Below are 25,674 nucleotides of genomic sequence, written 5' to 3'. Positions count from 1 at the left end.
AATTCCTATAGTAGACGAATATCTTAAAAGTCGAAATAAAAAACTTTAGGGGTAGATAGTTTTATAGACTATCCCACATTCGAAGGACTGCGTAGTTTAAAATAGGATGACATTTTAGTAGTAGGGGAAAATCATGGGTTAGATGTCGCACCCAGCATGCGGAAAACTCAATTAGAAAGAATAGTAACAAACACTTAGTTGAAAATACGGTATTCGATAAAGCCATGTTAAAATTAGTACCGACCGTAGAAGAGAAAATTCACACAGAGACAGACAGAACCAGCTAGAATAAAAATGACACAAGCGATGAGTACCGAAGAAATACACGAGATAATAGACGAACATTTAGGTGCAATAGCCATGTTCACTAATAATTGTACAAATTTCCCATTCCAAATAGTTTCTCCTAACACTGAAATAGCATACAACCAATGTAAGTTAAGGACAACGAGTAATCTTTTAATGTCAGCTAAAAGTAAGAAGAATTCCACGAGGGTAACATCGATCCTGGGGTATATATGCGAAAATGACTGAAACGGATGTGGCAGTTTACCCATCCTTGCAAGGCATAGATGCCAAAATGAAGAATGACTATTGCCTCAATAAGTTACTTTCCCAATGGTTTACTTTTACTTGTACAGCTGCCATTGTTCAAAGGCAGCATGCGTACCGCAGATTCAACCGACATAAGTCCAGTTCAAATAGACAGAAGTATATAGAAGCTAGAATTAATTGTAAAAGAGAAATAGTGACAGCTAAGAAAGAATACACTGAAACAGCACGAAAACGCATCGGATCACAGAAATTAGGAACCCGTGATTTTTGGAAAATCAACAACAGTGTAGTAAATAATGGGCAGTCAACAATTCCCCAACAATCAAACAATCATGAAGTTGTTTGCACGGCAACCGAGACGGCTAACCTGCTTGCCAGTCAGTTTACCTCAAACTCCACATTAGACCCGTCACTCAACTCCCTCCCTTCCTTTGCGGGCAGACGCCACACTAGATGATTTAAAAATAACCCATTCTCAGGTACATAGTATCATAAAAAAAACTAGACACCTCACAAGCATGTGGACCTGATCTCAACCCGGCTGTGCTATTTAAAAATTGCTTCGCTGAGGTTTCTCCAATCCTCTGCAAACGTTACAACAAATGCCTTAAAGAATCTTGCTTTCCTGACTGCTGGAAAACAACTTCTGTGGTACCAGTTCTCAAGAATTCTTGCGAAAGAACGGACCCATTAAATTATCGCTCCATTATCTCTCTCCCGCTTTTAGCCAAAATATTTGAGTCCTTAATTAGTCAAGCTCTAGTCCATCACCTCACAGCAGTTAACCTCCTGACCAACAAACAATATGGATTTAGGCGAGTCCGTGATTTTTTTATATCCTTACTGTAATCTCTGAACCTATATATCGTTCATTGGACAAAACAAGGGAAGGCTATGGCACGATGGTATTCTAAGGAAAATTAGATCATATGGTCTCACTGAAAGAATACCTAATTAAATCCTTTTTAAGTTAGAGACAACTCCAGGTTTTCCTCGAGGTCGTACATCTAAACAATATGATATACATGCGGGAGTACCTTAGGGGTCTATCCTTGGACCTTTATTTCTCCTGATATTCATAAATGACCTCCTTGATAAAATTGTTTCTAAGATGGGTGTATTTGCTGATGACACCGCTCTCTATAACGGGCACGAGGGAAACAAATGAACACAGATCTAAGGAAATGGCAGAAACACTAGAGGATGACCTCCAATCTGTAGTGGAATGGGGACAAAAATGGTTGGTCACATTCAATGCTGCTAAGACTAAGCTTGTTTCCTTCAATAACTACAAGAAATCCTCTCTACCACCAATAACAAGGACCAAGAACACATTACCCGAAAATACTTCTTTTAAACTGCTCGACCTAACGTTTACAGGGAACATGAATTGGAATAGATACATTGGTGCATTGCCAAGGCTGCTGCAAGGAAGGTGGGCTCCCTCTACCGTGCTAGAAATCTACTTACGCCTGAAAGTATCCTGTACCTCTATAAGGTTACCATTCGCTCATGTATGGAGTACTGTTGTAACATTTGGAATGGTGCATCTGCTGCTTGTCTCTTACTCTTGGACAGGGCTCAAAAAAGAGTCGCCAACCTGGTAGTTCTAGGCTTCAGTCTCTGTCCCATCGACAAAATGTTACATCCCTTTGCCTGTTCTACAAATACTTTAATGATGAATGCTCCGACGAACTACAAGCACTTATACTCCCAGACGTGAATAACTCCGACAAACCCGACAAGCAGCTAAATACCACCCCTTAACCGTTGAGATCCCTAGGTGTGAGAAACCCTTCTACTCCAAGAGTTTCTTCCTCGGAACTGCTAGAATTTGGAACTTCTTTCCAGGATTCTGCTTTCCAAACTGTACTGACATTCAGAAGTATAATGTGAACAGACATCTTGTAACTCATCTCCCTTCATGAAACTCCTGCAATTTATGTCCATGATAGTAGTCCCCTTCTTTAAAGGTGCCTTGTTTAGGGTAAAAACTGAATAAAAAAATACAAACAAAGTGAAATGTTAATTGACAAGTATTACTTTCAAAATAATAATAATATTTTTTTTTATTACATTTTCACCCCAAACAAGGCACATTGCCACTTTGGTGTAGGGGGCTACTATCAGGGGCAGCAACTACTGGGGAACTATGTTGGGATTTGGGCAGCAAGATGTCGGTTCACGTTACACTTGAACTTCTGTATGTCAGTACAGTTGGGGAAGTAGGGACCTGGAATGGAATTCCAGAGTCTAGCGGTTCTTGGGAGGAAACTACTGGAGTAGAAAGATCTTTTACATCTAGGGATCTCTACTGTGAGGGGGTGGGATTAAGCTGCCTGTCGTGTTGGTGGAGTATGGCTACGTCGTGGGGGCACAAGTTTCAGCAGTTCGTCAGAGCATTCACCATTAAAATACTTGTAGAACAGGCAGAGGGATGCAACGTTTCGTCGATGGGACAGAGGCTGCATCTTAGATGCCAGTTCAGGGCCTATCAGATTGGCGACTCTCTTTTGAACCTTGTCTAGGAGCGAGAGACTAGCAGCAGATGCACCAGCCCAAATGTGACAACAATACTCCATACATGGGCGAATGGTGGCCTTATAGAGGTACAGGATACTTTCAGGTGTCAGTAGTTTTCTAGCACGGTAGAGAGAGAGCCTACCTTTTTCGCAGCGGCCCTGGCAATGTTTTCAATGTAATTGTTCCAACTCATGTTTCCTGTGAACGTTAGGGCAAACAGTTTGAAAGATATACTCTCAGACAGAGAGTCACTGGCCATTGCTATTGGTGGCAGAGAATGTTTCTTGTAATTATTGAAAAAAAAAAACAGATTAGTCTTGGCAGCATTGAACGTAACCATCCATTTGTGTCCTCATTCCACTACAGATTGGAGGTCATGCTCAAGTGTTTTTCCATTTCTTTATTTATGTGTTCATTTGTTTTCCTGTCATGCCTGTTATAGAGTGTGGTGTCATCAGCATATATACCCATCTCAGAGGTAGTTTTGTCGGGGAAATCATTAATAAATATTAGGAACAATAGAGGTCCAAGGATAGACCCCTGAAGCACTCCCGCATTTATATTATATTGTTTAGATGTACTACCTCGAGGACAACCTGTATTTTTCTCTTATCAAAAAGGATTTAATTATGTTAAGTGTACTACCAGTGATACCGTATGATTTAATTTTCCTGAGGAGACCCTCATGCCATACCCTGTCAAAAGCGTTAGATATATTTAGTGAGGATGTCTGCTGTGAAACTGGCTTGTCTAAATCCATATTGTTTGTCAGTCAGAAGTTTAGCATGTCTAAGGTGCCGGACTAGAGCATGGTTTATTATGGTCTCAAATATTTTGGCAAAAAGTTGGAGGAGGCTAGTGGGGCGATAATTTGATGGGTCAGTTCTTTGGACAGAATTCTTGAATACTGGTACTACAGAAGCAGTTTTCCAACAACCCGGAAAGTATGATTCATTAAGGCATTTGTTGTAGAGTTTGGAGAGAACTGGAGCTACTTCGGCTGAGCACTTTTTTAATAGCACAGCTGGGATGAGATCAGGTCCACATGCTTTTGAAGCGTCAATGGTTTTTATGATAGTATGCACCTGAGCCGGGATGATTTTTAGATCGTCTAGCGTGGCGTCTGTCCGCAAAGGAAAGTCAGGCAGGGGATGGTTGGAAGGGTCCGATGTGAAGTTTGAGGCAAACCGGCTGGCAAGCATATTAGCCTTATCGGTTGCTGAGCAAACAACCTCGTGATTGTTGGTTAGTAGGGGAATTGTTGATTGCCAATTATTTACTACGCTGTTGTAGATTTTGTTCCTGGGGCATCTATTCGAAAATGAGTGACAAGTTCCTAATTTTTGTGCTTCGATGAGTTTTTTAGTGGTTTCAGTAAATTCTCTCTTAGCTGTCGCTATTTCTTTCTTAACATTAAATCTAGCTTCTATATACTTCTGTCTGTTTGAACTGGACTTATGTCGGTTAAATCTGAGGTATGCATGCTGCCTTTGAGCAATGGCAGTTGTGCAAGTAGAAGTAACCCATTGGGGGAGTGAGGCTTGGTATAAAATTTCCGCATGGGAACATGTGCTTCAATTGCTGTTTTGAACCATTCAGTGGTCTCATTTGCGCACTGTTCAGCAGGAAGAGCAAAAATATCTCCCCATGGGTCATCTCTGATTAGATCTCTGATGGCTTCCCGGACAGCCTTTTTATAATACGTTGTTTTGAGCACTGGCTCTTCAGTTTTGGGTCTAGAGTTTAGGGCGATTTCGACAATTATCACTAACAACAACAACAACAACAACAATAACAACAATAATAATGATAATAATAATAATAATAATAATAATAAAATATAGATAAAATAATTATAAGTACAGTAACTAAATAATTCGATATTAATAGAAATGACTTATAATTAAAAACAAATACAAATTATAATTAACCATTCATCTGTTGATTATAATTCAATTTAGACTATCAATAAATAAAACTCATAAATATATAATATTGCATTTTGATATGGCTTTAATACTAACATTTTATATTCAATGTATCATGTAATTAATTTATAGTATACATAGAATTAATTAAAGTACAATATAAAATGAATAACATTGGAACTATATAAATATTATTTATTAGAAAAAAGATAAAGCCAAAAGTATCCACGAATAAATATCGGAAAGGAGACTATTTTTTTATCAAATATTGTTTTAAACTGGGAATGGAGTAACGGGCTTATATTAAGCTAGAATGCTCGAACATTCTCTATCGAAGTAATTAAATCCCCCCCCCAAATACAAAACCCATGATGCCACCTCGTTCCCTAACACTACCTATTAAGTACCCGGCAGAAAACAATTAGGACGACAAATTATTTCCTCTTCTTCGATATGAACTCGGGACGGCCAGGTCAAACTCTTCCAAAAGCTAAGTTAAGCAATATTCTATCTAAAATTCTGAAATCTACTTGTCTTAATATCACAAAAATTTGTATTGCAGACATTATTTTTATTCATTTATTTATCTTTTTTTTCCAGCTTTTACTAAATTTCTAAACATTTCAACTGTATTTATCTTGTTTTTTCTTTGTCTTTTTCTCCAATTTATTTCTCTGCAGAATGCATTATTATTTAATCAGTCTAAACTTAGTACGTAACCCAAATTGTATTACTCTTAACCAGTTTTACAATGAGTTCTTCAACATCCAAATTAATACAAAAAAAAACGCGACCTCACGAATTGAAATTCCATTATGGTATCTTACTTATAAGGCAAAGCTAGAATGCTCTAATCATATATAAAGCCAAAAATATCCACGCATAAATGGCTTAAATACTAACATTTTATATTCAATGTATCATGTAATTAATTTATAGTATACATAGAATTAATTAAAGTACAATATAAAATGAATAACATTGGAACTATATAAATATTATTTATTAGAAAAAAAGATAAAGCCAAAAATATCCACGCATAAATATGGGAAAAGAGACTATTTTTTTTCAAATATTGTTCTAAACTTGGAATGGAGTAACGGACTTTATTAAGTAGATATTAATAAGTCCTTAATTCTTTTTAATGGAGAGTAGAAAATACACTGTGGATGTGTTATCGGCGGCTCCAGTAACTCTCGCTTCTCCGTTTTTGTCCCTCAGTCCTCATTTCCAATGAGTGATTTTTCTGACAATGGGCGAAGAAAAAGCTGCTTTCCAGGTCGGTAGTACTTTGTAAACAGTAGTTTGAGATGTCGGAATTTTTTCTGTTCCTATGTCTATCCTTGTGGCCACATCACTAGTAAGGGTGCTGGAGGTAAACGTTTCATCTAGGCTAACGTTACCCGCCTGATAGTCAGGGACCCGAACCTTGGATTAACCACTAAGCAGGTGTAAAGTGCTGGGGCTGCTGTATTGCCATTTGATGAATGGATTCTGGACCATGCGATAGCTTCTATCGCGGCCTCTCGATCCGAGTAGGTAATTGTTACGGCTTTACCTTATCATGTGCTACAAAAAAATTCCTGTCTCGTTCTCTCTTACTGTCCCTCTCTGTCCCATTCAAACCAAGTCTGTCGACCTGTCTCACAAACCCCAAACCCCAAAAACTCAACATGAAATATCTCCAAGAAAGAAACACGAATAAACCTAGAACCCCATCCTCCAACGTAGATCCCTACTACCATGTCTCCTTCTCCAACATCGGGGGTCTACGTTCCAACCTTCCAGAGGTTGAAACCCAATTACTGGAGACGAAACCGGACTTACTCTTTCTCTGTGTTGAGTTTCTGAGTGGTGTTAATTTCTGTTTGGTACAGGTTTCTTGGAGCTGATGTCCTGCTTTCTAGATAGTTTTTTTTCGGTCATGGGTTTCTCTTAAACTGTCCATATCCTCTTGCATTGTTGTTACTACATATTACTTTTGCTCAGTGTTGTATTTTTCCTTACATTATATGGATGGTGGGAGTTGACGTTTAGATACGCTCAAAGTTGACTTTCGGTATACAGATGATATAAACCCCTGACCAGTGATAGTTATCACCACATCTAAGAACGATAATTTGTTGTTATGTTCTTTTTCCATCGTAAACTATATAGTTGGATGGATCGAGTTCACATGGTCTAGTCACGTTTGAACATGTTCCTGATGGGGCCAGAGTATGAATGTGTCATCTGCATATCGCAACCACATTGCTATTATAATGCTATTTCTTGAAATTCTAAATATTGTTGCATCATTATTTTAAAAAAATGTTTACTTCCCTTCCTACGATGGCAGAGTTAGACGCAAGGTCGGTTTAAATGTGGATAGAAAACCAGCTCCCCTATAGGGGACACTCTGTTTAGTAAGAATAATAAAAAGTGTATCAGTTATAAAGGATTTCTCCTTTAATCGAGACTAACAATGAAGTGCAGCACCAGAAGAGATACTGTAATTTGATCTTGACCCGAGGGCTAAGAAAGAAAAAGGGCAACCTTTTATACAAGTATCCCATTATCTCTCCGGAAAACTCAACGTTCTTTTTTAATTGAGGAAAATGGCCTAACAAAATGCGGGTCTAAATATCTTATATTTATGGTCTTATAATGTGGAAGTTAAAAGAATTATCTGATGACCTTGGAAACAGGATTGTCCGATCCAATAAGAAATGACCATGAAATAACTCTATATCTGTAGTAGTATTATGTTTCTTCGTGTAAATGAATGCACACATGAACTTTCAAGTTTTTATTAATGTATTGAGAAAGAATGCAAAGTGAATAGGATTGGAAATTAACCTAGAGAACAATGAGTGTATATGCTAAATCACAGTTAAACCTAAACATGACTATTCACAGTAAACCCATCAAACAGGTGACCCAATTCGTTTATTTAAGATATACTGACGTTCTCCATTGACCACGAGACAATACTGAAACACAGAATCGGGTTGGTTTGGGCGGTTTTCCAAAAACACAGCACCATTCTAAAATATAAAAAAGATGCCGATAACTGTTAAAGTAAAAGTTTATTTAATCTGTGTCCTCTCGGTATTTTATATATCCTTGATTGTATCACTTGGACTAAACAACTAGCCAATCGTATTGAGGCGTTTCAAAATCACGTAATGCGCAAAAACACAAAACAAAATACCTCCCCCGTCAAACCAGTATCCTACCTCCTCTATTTGTAAAAATTAAAAATAAAACACTTAAACTTTTGTACATGTCAAACGATCAACAATTGGATTGTCAATTGGATTGTTAGAGTAAATTAGAAGGACAAGATAGAAATGTTTTTGATTGGACATCTCTAAACAGTTGGGCGTCCATTAACCAACTTGCCCTGGATCGGAAGGAATGGCAAAAATTAAGTCACGTGGGTTCACAATCCGCACCCAGCGGAAGATGCGACCCATGATGACTTTTTTATTTCAATACTAGAAAACATCATCAAAATTACTAACAATAGACACACAATAACAAACATGATTGGAGGCGGGAGAAAAGAGAGAACATCTGGGAGTGATAGCATCATGGTTTGGGGTTCTTCCATTACTAGAGCCCCATTCAGCTAAGTCAAAGTTGATGGCATCATGACGAAAGAAAAAAAAAGGGAAAAAAATCAGTATATAAATATCATAAAAAAACAGGGAAAGATACTGCAAAACTTGTTCTGGCATAATAATGAATGCTTCAACGGATAAATGATCACAAACATACTCCTAAATGGTTAAATGACAATCAATGTTCTATTAAATACTTCATATCAATAAGTTTAAACATGTGTTTTTTTTTCTATTACATTTGCATTTTTGCAACGAAACGGCACAATATTTCTAATTTTCTTCTAAAATTTAAAATTTCTAGTTTATTAACTTGTTTTCTCAATAACTTACGCATGAAATTCTAGTTTCCTTGGGTAAAACATTAATAATTCTTCAGTAGTACGAATAATTTCGGTCATAACTATATATATCAACGTCGGACGGCCAGCTACTATATATATATATATTTCGCGATATATATATATATATATATATATATATATATATATATATATATATATATATATATATATATATATATATATAGTAGCTGACCGCCCAACGTTGACCGTGCGTACAACACGTTTAAACATGCTATTTTAATTCATGCAGATTGCGTATGTATTATTATAGAATCAATCATCTATTGAATATTATCTATTACTAGAAATAATTTGCCCGGTTGAGTAATTCGCAAAAAATAAATAAAAAAAAAATACTGATAATGTCGTTCGTTAAATTCCGTGTGTGTTTGTTTATTATATCTCGTCAGCTGATATTTGGGCTTGACGATGAATGCTCTGGAAAGGCACTTCTGTCTAGTATTTAGTTTTAAAATGGGCAAACGAAGAAATGATTTGCGTCGGTTTTAAATGGTTCTTCTTTTTTATCGTAAATTGAACTTATTAATAAAAAAAATGAAATTAAAACGGTGAGGTACACTGTGGCTGGAGCAGGGGATCATTTGATCTGTAGTCGAATGTTCGACCATTGAACTATATCTCTAGATTATAATTAATCTGTTATATTAAGAAGACATGATTTGATTAAATTATATTATCTGTCTTAGCCGGTGTAGCATGCAATATTCCCTATGTATATATATATATATATATATATATATATATATATATATATATATATATATATATAGTCTTTGAAGTTTTTAACATTTGAAACCATACAAAAATTTACTTTTTATCATTCGTTAAAAAAAAAACAAAAAAAACTAGTCAGTAAGTCATTTAAAATCACCTGCAATCACTGCATCAACTCTCTCGAATTTACTATAATAACAATTTTTTTATTTTTTAAGGGATCATCAGTTGTTTACCATGAAACACTGTTTCGGGGATTTAAAAACAAAAGAGTATATTACATCATGGCTCCCCAGCAGTGTTGATCAAACACCACCATATATATATATATATGAACGTGTGTGTGTGTGTGTGTCTGTGGACATTTCCCTACGCAATAACTCTGTCAATTTTAAGCCTACAGACTCGAAATTTGATATACAGAGTACTGAGATTTGGGAAAATCGATGTGATTGGTTTTCGGCCAGAAATTTCGCGATTAATGGGTCAAACTTCAACTATTTGACCTTTGAGTACTCTACCAAACTCCTCCGACAATTTTGGGTCAGCGCACTTGGAATTTTAGATATTGGTTCCTTGGATATGGATCTAACTTAATAACTTGATTTGAGCGCAAAATAATAAATTATAAGGGTCATAATAGGGGTCAAGGTTTTAAAAAAAATTGACCTCTGCGGTCTCTTCCAAATTACTCAGATAATTTCTGGTCTAAATATTTGAAATTTTACATAAAGGGTATCCAGAGATAGGGCAAGCTTTTTAATCAGTTTGGGTCGAAAATTTTTAGTTACCACTATATAAATGTGTGCATGTATGTCTGTTTGCATGTCTGCCTTAAACTTTAAATAGAGGCGACGCATTTTACCAAGATCAGCATCGTTTTAAAATTCGACCTTTCATACAACAAATATCGAACAATTGGCTAAAAACATTAATAACTTCCCCTTCAACTAGGCACTTTTCTACAGGGGGGGGGTCACTTTTTTCGCCGATATTTTTTAAAGCTATCCTCTCCTTTGGATTGTCTAGCCTTAATTTAAAAAAAAGTCGCTTCCGGTTTGGTGGTGGTCGTAACAGTATAAACGTTAGGTTTTACCCTGTCCTTTTCCTCCTTTGCGGTACGGGTTCGAGCCTGCCTTCCTACTACAACTTTTTCTTTTTTTGCTCAACATACACACCCAAACACCTGGGCAACGCCGGGCTGAAATGCTAGTATATATATATATATATATATATATATATATATATATATACATATATATATATATACATATATATATATACTAACATTTCAGCCCGGCGTTGCCCAGGTGTTTGGATGTGTATGTATATATATATATATATATATATATATATATATATATAAGTGAACGTGTGTGTATGTGTGTGTGTGTCTGTGTACATTTCCCTACGTAATAACTCTGAAAATTTTAAGTATACAGACTCGAAATTTGATATACAGAGGACTGAGATTAGGGAAAATCTTTGTAATCCATTTTCGGCCTGAAATTGGGCTGTTAAGCGGTCAAAGTTCAACGATTTGACCTTTGATTACTCTACCAAACTCCTCCGATAATTTTGAGTCTGAACACTTGAAATTTTAGATATCTTGGACATGGATCTAACTTAATAACTTGATTTGAGCCGAAAACTATAAATTCTAAGGGGTTATAATAGAAGTCAAAGTTAAAAGAATTGACCTTTTTTTTCTCAGCATACACCTCCAAACACCCGGGAAACGCCGGGCACCCATGCTAGTATATCTATAAAAGTGAACGTGTCTGTGTATTTGTCTGTGTGTCTGTCTGTATTTCTGTCTGTGTACATTTCCCTACGCAATAAATCTGTCAATTTTTAATCTACAGACTCGAAATTTGATATACAAGGTACTGAGATTTGGGAAAGTCGATATGATCGGTTTTTGGCTAGGAATTTTGCTGTTAAAGGGTCAAAGTTCAACGATTTTACCTTTGAGAACTCTACCAAACTCCTCCGAGAATTTTGGATCTAAACACTTGAAATTTTCCGTAGAGGTTCCTTGGACATGGATCTAACTTAATGATTTGAGCCGAAAACAATAACTTTTAAGGAGTCATAATAGGGGTTAAAGTTAAAATAAAATTAACCTTTGCGGTCTCTTCTAAATTACGCAGACAATTTCTCGTCTAAACCTTTGAAATTTTACATAAAAGGTATTCAGAGATAGGGCAATGTTTTTAAGCGGTTTAGGTCGAAAATATTTAGTTAGCAATACATAAGTGCATGTATGTATGTATGTATGCATGTTTGCCTCAAACTTTCAACAGAGGCGACGAATTTTACCAAGATAAGCAGCGTTTTAAAGTTCGACCTTTCAGACGACAAATATCGAACAATTGGTTAAAAATATTAATATCTTCACCTGTAACTAGGCACTTTTTACGGGGTGGGGTCGCTTTTTTCGCCGATATTTTTACAAGTCATCCTTTCCTTTCGATAGCTTAGCCTTAACTTAAACATAAGTCACTTCCGGTTTGGCGATGGACGTAACAGCAAAAACGTCAGGTTTTTTTCTCGTTCTTTTCCTCCTTCGCGGTACGGGTTCGAGCCTGCCTTCCTACTACCACTTTTTTTTGCTCAACATTCACATTGAAACACTCGGGCAACGCCGAGCTGAAACGCTAGTATCTATGAAAGTGAACGTGTCTGTCTGTTTGTTAGTGTGTGTGTCTGTGTGTCCGTGTACATTTCCCTACGCAATAACTTTCAATTTTCAGTCTACAGACTCGAAATTTGACATGCATGGTACTGAGATGTGGGAACATCTTTTTAATCCGGCAGCTAAGGGGTCAAAGTTCAACGATTTGACCTTAGAGAACTCTACCAAACTCCTCCGACCATTTTGAGTATAAACACTTGAAATTTTAGATATAGGTTCCTTGGACATAGATCTAAATTAATAACTTGAGTTGAGCCCAAAACAATAAATGTTAAGGGGACATAATAGGGGTCAAATTAAAAAAAATTGACCTCTGCGGTCTCTACCAAATTACTTATATAATTTCTGGTCTAAACATTTGAAATTTTATATGAAGGGTATTTATCGATAGGGCAAGCTTTTTAGTCTTTTAGTCGGTTTTGGTCGAAAATTTGAGCTATGTATATATAAATGTATGTATGTTTGCATGTCTGCCTAATATTTCCGAAATGCGACGGATTTTTACAAGACCAGTATGGTTTTTATCTCGACCTCTCAGACGAAAAATACCGAAAAATTGGCTCAAAACATTAATTTCTTCACCCTCAACTGGGCACGTTTCTACAGGTAAGGGTCGCTTTTTTCGCCGATATTTTCGAAAGTCCTCCCTCTTTTTGATTGTCTAGCCTTAATTAAAACCTATGTCTCTTCCCGTTTGACGGTGGTTGTAACAGCAAAGACGTCACATTTTTCCCGTTCTTTTTCTCCTTAACTTTACGGGTTCGAGCCTGCCTTCCTGCTACTACTTTTTGTTTTTTTGCTCAACGTACACTTCCAAACATCCGGGCAACGCCGGGCTGAAATGCTAGTACATATATACAAATAAATATATCAACACAAAGATATATAAATGCGAAATTGTTTACATTATCGTCTCTCATCCGGCGTCGAGGAGCGATTCAGCTGGATTTCATTCATCACCGAAATTAACATACATCAAATATATTTATCTCGATTCGTATTTACACCATCAGTGAAAATGGAAACAATCATCTATTCTACGAGTCTCCGTTTTGTGCAACAGTTAATGTCCATCTAGTGGAAACTTCCGGTCAACCGGAAGTAATCAGGATTATATTTGGCGGTGAAAGGCGTCCATCTTAATCGTTACTTGCTTTAGCTGATTGACATACGTAAACTGACCGGAAGCCGCTTGAACATCATTGTCGAAGCCATTATAATAGATCCTCGTATGTAGCTCAGCACACAGGTAGGACCGGAAGCGATAGATAGCGGCTGGTATTGTAGGAAGTGCTACCATCACTGTTATAGAGGTCATCATCTATCGCGTCCGGTCTGGGTCAGTTGTTAACCTCAACGGCGATGTAATCAATAAGGAAAGAGGACAATGTCATCAATTACATGAAATCTATTTGGCTATTTGCTTCATCTCGAGGTGTGCGGTAAAAGATGTCTTAGAATTTAATGTGATAACGATTTGACCTCAGGTCACATTACTTTATAATATCTCTTCGTTGGAAGGTTAAATGTTATCTCTTATTTGTGAAAGTTTTGTGGTTTGTATCTGAACGGTAAAATATACTTTTCTAAACATCTTGTTGTTCTTATGTTAAATACTATACAGTCTTAAAGATTGAGCCGCGTTCATCTTTTGTGAAGTTTAAGTCTTAATTATCTAGACTATTATGTGGTATTTTGTCAGGATTTATGACTTCTTATCTCAACTTTTATATATGTTTACGTTATGGTCTAATTGTTCTTATCTGAAATTTTTGTATGCTTATATAAAGGTCAGTGTATACTTATCTGAACTGATATATCTTCTTGTACTAAGATATAATGTTTATTTTATCTGAACTGTTCTATATTCTCATGAAAATGTTTAACCGTTCTGATCTGAATTAGTATTTAGTCTTATGTAAAGGTCAATTAATTTTCATCTGATTTGCTATGTATGCGTATAGGAAGGTCAATCTGTACATCACAACTGTTATATATTCTCTTATAAAATCTAACTATGTTCAGTTGAACAGTTTTATATTCTTATGTAAGGTAAAATATCCCTTCTTTGAAACTATACAACTTTCTTTTTATAGAAATATACCTTTTGAAGGAGTAGTAAGTAAGCTTTCAGAATACATACGCTTAAATTTAGATTGAGTAAAACTCGAAATGAGTTGAGTTTTCAACGAGACAAAAAGTTTGTTTTTAACCTCTTCCGAGCTAAGACTATTATGCAACACATAAAAATACAAACTGCAGATATTTTTGATATACTATTTTAAGTATGAGAATCTATTTAAATTTATATGTCGGCACTAGTACAGTTGTTAAGCAAGACAAAATAAATAAAATACGCAATTCTGAAACAACGAAGCGATTTCTGTACAATATACATAACTCGATGTTTTAAGCAATTAATTATAAAATCTTTACGGTGAAGCGTTTTATTACTTAGCACGTTTAATTTATTTTAAGAATTAAGTAAAAATATGTTATTTGAAAATGATAACTGAAGCCATTTTTGTTCCAATAAAATTACGCAAGAAAAAAAGATGATATTTACTTTAGTCAGACTCTAGTTTACCAACACTCAACCATTGACCTTGTATGTTGACCAGCAAACTTTCGGAATAAAGTTCGCATCGGTTTTTCTCTGGTATAACGTACATACATCTCTCTCTCTCTCTCTCTTATATATATATATATATATATATATATATATATATATATATATATATATATTAAGAAGCTTTCAAAGTGTGAATAATTTCCCATTTGATATTTTGTCTTTCAAAGTAAAACCGCAAATGGCACGTAGACATCTCTTATGGAAGACGTCAAGTTGCGAAATTTGTTTTCGGTACGGGGTCCACGTCTCCGAATGGATGATGATAGGATACCGAAGCAACTCCTGTATGGCCAATTAGACAGAGGCCGCCGAAACGTGGGACGACCATAGTTGCGTTTCAATGACAAAATAAAGTCTAATTTGCAGGTTCTAAATATTGAATATAACAACATTGAGCTAACTGCAAAAGACAGAAGGAAGTGGATAGAAATGTGTGACAGAAAAATCACGGAGTTCTCGGCGTTTTGCATCGAAAAACTAAAAGAAGCGAGAGTCAAGTCAAAAAATAATACTGAGCAGTGTGGAGCTAAATTCTCGCATTTATATGTCTGTCACCACTGCGGTCGCCATTGCAAGTCTCTAGCAGGACTAAAGTGCCACATACGTCTAAGTGAATGTCGACACGCTGAGTTCTAGACCTTCAGGTAACTTGTCGGAGTCTCATACGTCGAAAATCGACGGAGAGTCCATCATATATATATATATATATATATATATATATATATATATTTGGGCATATTTTTATTATTTGCGCGAACATTAAATACAACGGAGATACCTTGCTTTATGATTTTTTTTATTTTGTCGATTTTCGGTATAATCTTTTTATATGTCAAAATCTTAAAAATATTAATAAAAAACGTTAAAAATTAACGTAGCATCTTACATAAGAACCTATCACCCTACCAATAATAACATAGCATTCGGGAAGAGCAACAAATGCCTGGCGAAGAGCGTAAACGACGGGGTTTAATAATATTGGGACAAGAACTGGTTGATTTTAAAACTCAGATTTAGACTTAGGTTTAACAACTTTTCATCGCCATTTAACGTCCCATCACTCGATACAATTTATTGTGAATATGTAATTTACTACTTTCATTTTTCGCTCCTATTCACATTTATCTCATCAACTCCATGAATTCCGCCTAATGATGAGTCGTAGTCGAATATAAGAGCGTTCGCGATAGTTATGGAACGTTCATTAATATTTTCGATTTAGATATAAAAAAAATTATACAGAAAGTAAAAAAAAAAATTAAAGATTGATAAAGCAAAGTATCCCCGTTGTATTTAATAACAACTGCTTGAATAACAGCTCTGATCTGCATTTTGCGAAATTTAGTGCAAAATACATTCTAAATGTTTCTTCATCTTTTACATCAATGCAACTTTATTCTATTTTGAAACGGAATTTAGCTTCATAGCTTTACCAATTAATCTTGTATATAGTATTTTCTTCCAGAAATTTCCCTCTGTACCAAATTGATGTAGGTTTTCGTTACAAAATGGCACATACAAATTTACCTAACACTAACCCTCAACCTCGTCTTATCTTACTATTCTTTATATTTAGATCCTATATTGCATCCTAGGAGAGGCATCATGACTATTGCCCACGTCTATGGAAAGGTGATTCGTATTTTCCCCTCTCCCTGACAAGTCCTTCCATTCTTCCAGACAAGACCAGGTAAATATATAAACATTACATCTATTTTAGCCCGAAACCCTTATTAACTGGATTAAACACTCTTACAAATACGACCACCATTACACTTCACTATTCGAAAATAATTATTGCTTCCCAGTAACATTCCTGCTATTCTCGTTGTTGAAACTCTATTATTCCGTATCATACAAAAATCGAACACATCAGCCCTTATTCAAGATAGCTGCTCAATCTTCATGTATTTACATAGATCATTTATAATTTAGTTTAAATTTACACAAATACTAAACGTCATAACTGCCACACAGACAAATTAAAGAAGCTACCTCTGGTGATGTTTACATCTAATGAAAATACTGTCTCTACGTTCCAAACCGTCCAAGCGTTCTTCCTTTATTTATCAGAATTAATAAAAAAAATATCGTTGGATCAATCATAAAAAACTTATGAGATGTAGATATGAACGGTTCCCTGGTGTACGTCTATTACATTTACTCCACCCCTACTCTAGGAACGTTATAACTGAAAACTGATCCCCGACGATAAAAATCATAAAAACATTTTTTTTTTGTTTAGCGAGGCTTATAAGAAATCGTTCCTTTCGACAACCACGCATGCGCGTCTACCGGTCTTCCTTGAATGGGTTAAACTAGAATAAAACATTCGCCTTGTAACTTACGGGTTGAACGTTCACGCCCATGCATAGGATCGCTTTTTTATCGAAAAGTTTTGCCATTTACACAGAGTGGGTTATGTGATATTTTACGTTCGCTTCTTTATTTTTCTGTTTTATTTATTTATTTATTTTTTAAACATTTTTCCGTGTTCGTTTTTGGAGATAAATACGTATAATCATGTTTTTTGCTCCGTTTTTCTCAGTTTTATCAATTATTGAATTCACACTATTTTATTTGTTTTTTTCTTTCTTTTTAGTTGTTTTTTAATATTCCTATTTATTTTTTTATCATCGAAATGAAACGAAAAACCTTCATTTGTTTTCGGGGTGTTTTATTTTTGTTTGTTTTAAGATATATATATATATATATATATATATATATATATATATATATATATATATATTTCTTCCTTACAGCGAAACAAGTAACAAAATTGCAACCAAGTATTGCCGTAATTAATGAAAGAAATGATAAATCATAAACACATGGAATAAGTTTCATTTCATTTTCCTTTCATTTCCTTAGGATAATATTCCATATTCAAATAAATTCCTACTTCTTAATAAAATGGTGAGAAGAACTATTTTAGTCGCGGAGGCCGGTAAGTAACCAATCAACGTTACCAGGGCTTCAACGGCTAAATGGATGTGTTTTTTTCTTTTTTTCCCCCACCTGTGAGCAGCAGATGCAGTAGCAGCAGCAACAACAGTACTTTACTTTTTCTCGAGATGGGGGTCACGCTTCCACTAGGCAACGCCAGTTAGCAGGCACTGCTAGTTAAAAATAAATACGATTTAAAATAAAATAAATCAACTTAAAATAATATTTTTAAACCCAACGATTATAACAATAAATCGATTAATAACATCGACATTATTAAAATACATATTCTCTAATGTCATATGTAAATTAGGTAACAAATCGATCGAAGATTTTCTTTGAATATATAGTACATACATATATTACATATAGATATTATGGGGGAAAATGAAAAGTTTTCAGTATGGAAATTAATTTGAAAAACATTATACCATTCTTATATATTAATCAAATTATGAACAAACAGACAGACATGAATTAACTTTATCATAATAAATACACGGTACGATACAATAATCAATAGAAATTAACAATCCCTCCCACCAATTATATATTCTACGCTATAACTTTAAAACTGATGAAAAACAACTTAAAATTATTATACATAGATACGTATCCCCGTCAGCAATAACACAATTAAATTTATCATCTATATTAATAAAGAAGTCACAGGAATTCCTTTCTGGAAAAAGTATCGTAGGTTTGTAACAACAGATGACGCAGAAAAATTCAATACAAACCAATACCCCCTATCCCAAGTAGTTAACGAACACCTTTCCAGACACATTTAACCGTGATAATAAAATGCTATATTACATCCTTGAAGCAACACCATTAAAATTGCAACACTGTTTGAGGAAGCGATACATATTTTCATCTCTTAATATTTAGACCTATCCAAATATTTAGACGGCAATCAGTCGATACCGAGAGGCAGTCTACAAATTCCACAAATTCTACGCTTACACCGACCGTAACTGGCTTATACATAGGCAGATATATCATTATCTTTCTCATAGTATAATAAAAAAAAAAATATATATATATATATAAATCGCCCTCGAGAGAGTTCGCTGCTTTTAGGTGCCCACTAATTCTCTTATTCAGGAATGAGATCAGTCTAAATCAACACTTCAGAACATTACAATATGGCGTCGACAGGAAAAATACTAATTCGAACGGCGTCAATTTCAGTTAAAAGACAATTAATTTTCAACATATAACAACAGTGAATGAATCTTCCACCCCTTTGAAGTAACTAATGATTGTTTAGCTTTTCTGCTAAGACTAAAACATACAAACATGCTGTTATTACTAGATACAATACGTATCTTCTAGATTCTTCTTTCTTTCTTGTGGTCACTGCTGTTAGATGTAGACAACATACGAATAGTATCTGTACAGACGTAACAGTTTACAGGCGGGAAACGATGTTCACCGATATTATATCAGCCGCGGATTCCTGATTAACTAGCAGGACTTGTGGAAATTCCACAGAGACTCATTCGTATGTAATATATTGATGTTGTTATTCTGTACATGTTCAGCGTAAATGAAGATGCACTGCTATTATTGTATCTCTTTTGTAAAAACTGCAAAAGTATTCATCTAAGCTAGCAGGGACGCTCGGCGTAGCTCATTTGTAAATTACGCTTAGATGTGATCTTTCAATTATAGCAGGTTTCGTATTCCCTATTATAGAGTAAATGCTCTATAGATTTTTATATATTATAAAGTTGCAAGTACAAAAAGAAAAATATATTCCATTCGACTTGGGTGCATCAGATTGTATCGGAGCCGAAACCAAAACTTTGTTAGGATAACACTTTATTTTCTCATTCTGATGGCGTACAAGCGAATGACGATGTTTACACAGAATATAAATAAATAGCGTTCACTTATTTTTTATTTATAGATTCATATATCATAACGCCCTTAAACAATTGCTAATCGCACAAAATATACAATTAAATCTACATCTACACATGTGGCAATTCTGCTAAAAATCTATATAGTATCCTTGAAGTCATGATAATCGCTTAAAATCAAAGTAAATACTGGAACCTTAAAATTTTACTACGATGAGTTCTAACAAGAACTTTGAGAATTATTGGCATTTTAACACCCAGTACTCACTATTTCCTTGCGCAGACGGAACTACCACAAAATATAAACAAAAACATATTGCTTACAGGGACGGAACTCTCTCAAAATGTAAACGCAGCATTGCTTTGGAAAAGTAAATAAGGCACAAAATACCGACACGCCGCTACCCACCAAAAAAAACGACCTTAAAATATCGTTTTACGAATACCAATATTTAATTTTCTATTTTTGAGCGATTATCAAAACTTTAACGATGATATATATATTTTTAATTTATTTCTGTTGACGATTTTATTTTATTTTATATTCTTTACCAATTACTTAGGCGCCAAAGCTGTGACTTATCAAGTTGACAATTTCTTGTTAGAACTGAATAAACGCTTTTAAAGAAGTGAAAACACGAAAATATAAAGCAGGCAGGTTTCAAAGTAAATTTATTTTGCCACTTTTATTTTCTGTGGAGTATTTTATTTTATTATAATTCATTTTTTCCGAGCGATTATCGAGACTTCAAAGACGTTATCATTGTTTTTTTTTTCCTTATACATATGTGTTACCATACTGAATTTATTAGGGTATTATTTAGAAAATCAAATTCTTCACATGCCGAAAAAGAGGGTTTTGTAATTATTTTGTACTTTCATTTAAGAAGTTAAAAAAGGATGATGTGAATTTAATTTTTTCTTTTTTTACGGAAGATTTGATTCCCCTAAGCTAAAAAAAAAAGAAAAAAAAAGAATTGAACAAGAAACGGAAACAGCAAAGACAAATTTTTCTCTTCTCTGTCTTAATGTTGACGATAAATGCCCTAAAAATGTACCAGTAGAAGATGTGCTACAGCTACTTTTAGAAAGAAAAATACGTGCAGTATACCGAGAAGATAAACGATGGATGATTTGAAAGATACTGTCATCAGTCGAAGTGTGTTCCACTGATTTCGATCACTCTAAAGAGTTAATATACCGTGAGAATCCCTAACTTCGAAAACTTCTGTTTTTACTTATTATTTTTCTAATGAATCATTTTTCGGATATATGTGAATCATACTGGTTAAGGCATGACATCTAATTACGTAATGTTTTTCTATTAAATGCTTCTTTTAGAATCTGCCAGTAGTTGCAGGTTTTCGCTCCAAACCAGCACTAATCGCCAGTAACCAACATTACTGACAATCACGGATAGTAGCTTCCAATAGCTGTCAATGCCCGACAGTGGAAGCCAAATTATTTCATCTGGGCCACGGCCGAAGGTGTCCGCTATTTTCCAGAGAGGGCAGTAGCTACCAACAACAACTGTAGTTTAATTTGTTTTGTTTAACGATTCTATTATGGATACTGTTATGCTTCCACTGGGCAGCGCCCGTTAACGGGTCTTGCTAGTTTACTATAAAGGACAAAAAACTTCCAACCCTCTTATAAACAATAACGCATCACAGTCAGAAAACTCGTTAGAACCACCCCCGCCCAAAAAAAGCAATGTAATATACCAATTTATTTATCCTTTGGGAAACTGCCTCTCCAACAATTCTAGTAAAATAGTTACATTGGTTATACAACGAACACATTGTCCCAACGACTAATTCCATAAGTCAAAACCTAAGAAATCATTGATATCTACACTCAGAGTTTATGACAATTATGATTGAAAACATAAAAATCTTACCTAACAAAAAAACGACTCAAAATTCTAGAGGCTAGTATATAAAAATGAAACGTTTATCGGTAAATAATATTAACTACGAATCCAGTTGTTATATAATAAAGTGTCTAGGTACGTAATTAATGATAAGTAGGCGGAAAGGAGATAAAAAAATGTAAACTTTATCGTATTGTAATTTTAATTAACCTGTTTGTAAATATTGTCCATACATCCAATTATATACGCCTTAAACATGTGACCGCTTCTCCCAAGACGTACTTTTTATAAATAGTCACACGTTTTTAAACCCGCAGATAAAAAAAAAACTATGAATACGATTGCGGTTACAGTAGAAAACGTTACCAGAAACAATGTAACAACACGTTACATATGTAACAACACGTTACATATGTATCCTACATACAAACATTTGATAATTCTACAAAAAAGATTAATACGTAAATTTGAAAAAAGAAAACCGTAAAACTGCTTTTTGACATTATATATATATATATATATATATATATATATATATATATATATATATATATATATATACACAATAGCTGGCCGGCGGACGTGGCCCAGTCGTACATGATATTTTAATTCATGCAGATTGCATACGTATTATTATATAATCAATTCTCTATTTATTGTCATATATTACGAAGAATAATTTGCCTGGTTTACTAATTCTCCAAATAAATAAAGAAAAGTAATAATAATGATAATGTCGTGCATCAAATTCCGTCTGTGCTTTTTACAATAGCACGTCAGTTGATATTTGGGCTTTACGATGAATGCCCTGGAAAGTCACTTCTAAATAATGTCTAGTTATAAAATATGCAAACGAAGAAATAATTTGTGGCGATTTTAAATGGCACTTCTTCTTTTATCGCAAATTGAACTCATTAATAAGAAAAATTAAAAAATATTGAAGAAGTACTCCGGGCATAAACAGGAGTCACCCGATCTGCAATTGAATGCTCTTCCACTGAGTTATATCTCCAGATGAAAATAAATATTTTTTAAGAAGACATGATTCGCTAGAGATTTTAATATATCCCTTGGTTAGTGTAACGTTAAGTATTCCCCAGTGAAAATTATTCCTGTCATCTATAAGAGAGAAAGACTATTTTTAAGATCGGATTTTGTTCGATTCTCGATACTTATCTGATGGATCTCTATACAAAATATATCTAAGAACACTGCCAGACATATAAATTATCTTTGTGTGAAATTTGCAAACCATAGACTTAGTCGATTTGGAACCTATGAGGAAGAGCTCACACTCACAAAATGACTTATATATATATATATATATATATATATATATATATATATATATATATATATATATATATATATATGGGGGGTGCGAAGACAGATTGTCGAATAGAAGGAATTTCGATTATACAGAATTGACATAAGAATTCTTTTGATAATTTCGTAAATTTTTAAAATCATTTACAGTCAGATACATTTTTGAAAAACATTTTTTGATGATTTTGCTATTACATAATTTCAATCTGGCAACATATTCAATAGATGAGATATTCGCGAGATATTTTTGGAACAGGTTGAGATTAAACAGTTTTACTCTAAATTCTTCAGGAAACCCGTTCAAGGCATGAAATCAAATTAAATTTCGGTTTCGAGAACGGAGCTTTATTTTACTTTGGAAACTGATTCGCAAGCAAAATTTATTTGCCTTACAGACTTCTATAATTTTACAGAGTTTAACCACATCGTACGTTTTCTTATCACGCAATGTTATAGCCACCATTACTTAGCGTGAATCGCGGTCACTTTCGTTTATTTGACGCGAAAATGATAATAAAACAGTTAACATTGCCATTATCCTTATGAAGGAGGGATGTGAGATGGACTTGAGGTTATTGGTAAGAAATAATTTTTAAATTATTTCTCATGAATGAACACCATCAAAGGCACATGGGTCCGCATATTATATTTTTTGTTATACTGTCTGTCTAATACAAAACTCAACAGAATATAATTAAAAACAGAAAAACAATTTTAACACAGTTTCGAATCCTTAAACTATGCAGGTCGGTAAAAAATAAATTTTGTTTACGTTTGATAAGTTATATTTTGTATATTTTGTTTTCGAATTCTCGGCCTTTAAATATAATGCATGGGCGCCCAATTTACTTCTATTGGAATAGATGTAGTTCTGTACTAGGTCTTACTTCTGCTACTGCATTGCAACTTATACAGATTAAAAACTACTGGAGGACAAATCGTATTGTAGTGTTAGTTAGCTTCTGATAAATATAATACGATTTAAAATTAATAATGTAATGGACAAAATTTTATTACTTATATATGACAAATTGTCGCCTTTGTCTTGAAGACGGCCATCTTGGATTCTGCAGAAAAAAAAGGTCTCGCCTTCTTGATAACAGTAAATGAATCTATACCATATTTCACTACGTCTGTCTGTCCGTCCCACCTTATTCTCGGTAACGACTGTGCCGATTTGTGTGTTGTTTATTGATTTTTGTTACGACAAATAACTATTATGGTATCTATGCAATGCGTAATTAGGGATTCATAGAAATCAATAAGAATTCGTCACAACAGTGCTCAATATTTTCTCACTATTTCTCGGAAACAACGGAGTATATCTGCCTGAAAATTTGTCTGGACCTTTGTTATCAAAAATTATTGTCTAATTATTAGACAATACTTTTTGATAACAAAGGTCCATCCATCGGACATATACAATAGTACATATTATACTCTAATATATGCTAGGGTATATGTTCAATGCGCAGTTTAGTTTTAACAGATATTAATACGGAATCTTATTAAGTTCCATTTTTCCTTGGAAATTACTGATAAAGCTTAAATTTTGTATGGACCTTTGTTATGATTAAGTGTTGTGAACCAAGTATTGTGGCATTTGTTCGGTGCACATTTTAGTATCTAATGCAAAAATGAACACACATCTGATATTCGATCGTTAATTTGAATTAAAGAACTAATCAATCAACGGACTATATTTCTTTTATTTTCTTGTTTTTAACGGGCCTAGCTAATTCATACTCTCGTCATGATAAAAGTAATAAATAAAATAAAATAGATAAAATAATGTTAACGCACGTTTTCTCGTTAGATCAATGACGTTAAGCAACGTTAACCCTGATCAACTCAGATGAGTGAACATTTTGGCATATCGACGCTGTTTGTAAATGGGATACGTAACTTCAAAGGAATAAAAAATAAACTTTTAACAAGTAACCATGTTATTACTCCTCGTGGCGATGTACATGCGACTGGGGACAACTTATGATTTTATACTCCTTAGAAACATCCTGTCTCCAGTTAGACAAGTTTAGCCAAAGTGAATATTGCACCATGTATAAGGTAATCATTTCCAACCATTACTCTAATTCGGTTTAGATAGAATTCATCAGATATCTAATGTAAAGATTCAGAAGGGGATGATTTAAATAGCAATAAAGAGAAAGAGAAGAAGAGCCGCCTGCGTTAAAGAAAAAAGACCGCTTGCGTTAAAGAAAATAAGATAAACTCTAAATAGAGAAAAAATGAAAAGAATCGCCGTGAAAAGCTCAACTATAAAAGGTTGTTTTAAAATACATTCGGAGCCATGGTCGTTTTAAGACGATGCGAAAAAGAGAAAAGAAAACATTTGAAGAAACAAAGTTGCATGTCTTTATTGCCTGGGTAGTGTTGTTTTTTTTTTAAAAGTGCACCGGTGGTGTCAATGGCGATGAATGCGCTCATTTTCAGCCATCAAGTAGGCAAGGTCGAGTCTCATCAACCAGCCATTGTTCAGACAAACCGTTTCGTGTTTGAGAAGCACAAATATTTCCACCTGCTACAAAAGAGAGTAGACCATGAGAAAAGAAATTACCCGCCAATGGACTTGCATACACACACACACATACACACGTAGACACACGCTCATCTGTCCCCA

This window comes from Euprymna scolopes, chromosome 8 (assembly GCF_053919585.1).
Source record: "Euprymna scolopes isolate OS-2025 chromosome 8, ASM5391958v1, whole genome shotgun sequence".
Classification (NCBI taxonomy): domain Eukaryota; kingdom Metazoa; phylum Mollusca; class Cephalopoda; order Sepiida; family Sepiolidae; genus Euprymna; species Euprymna scolopes.
The sequence above is the reverse complement of the archived record's forward strand: the minus strand, read 5'-3'. Positions refer to the sequence as shown.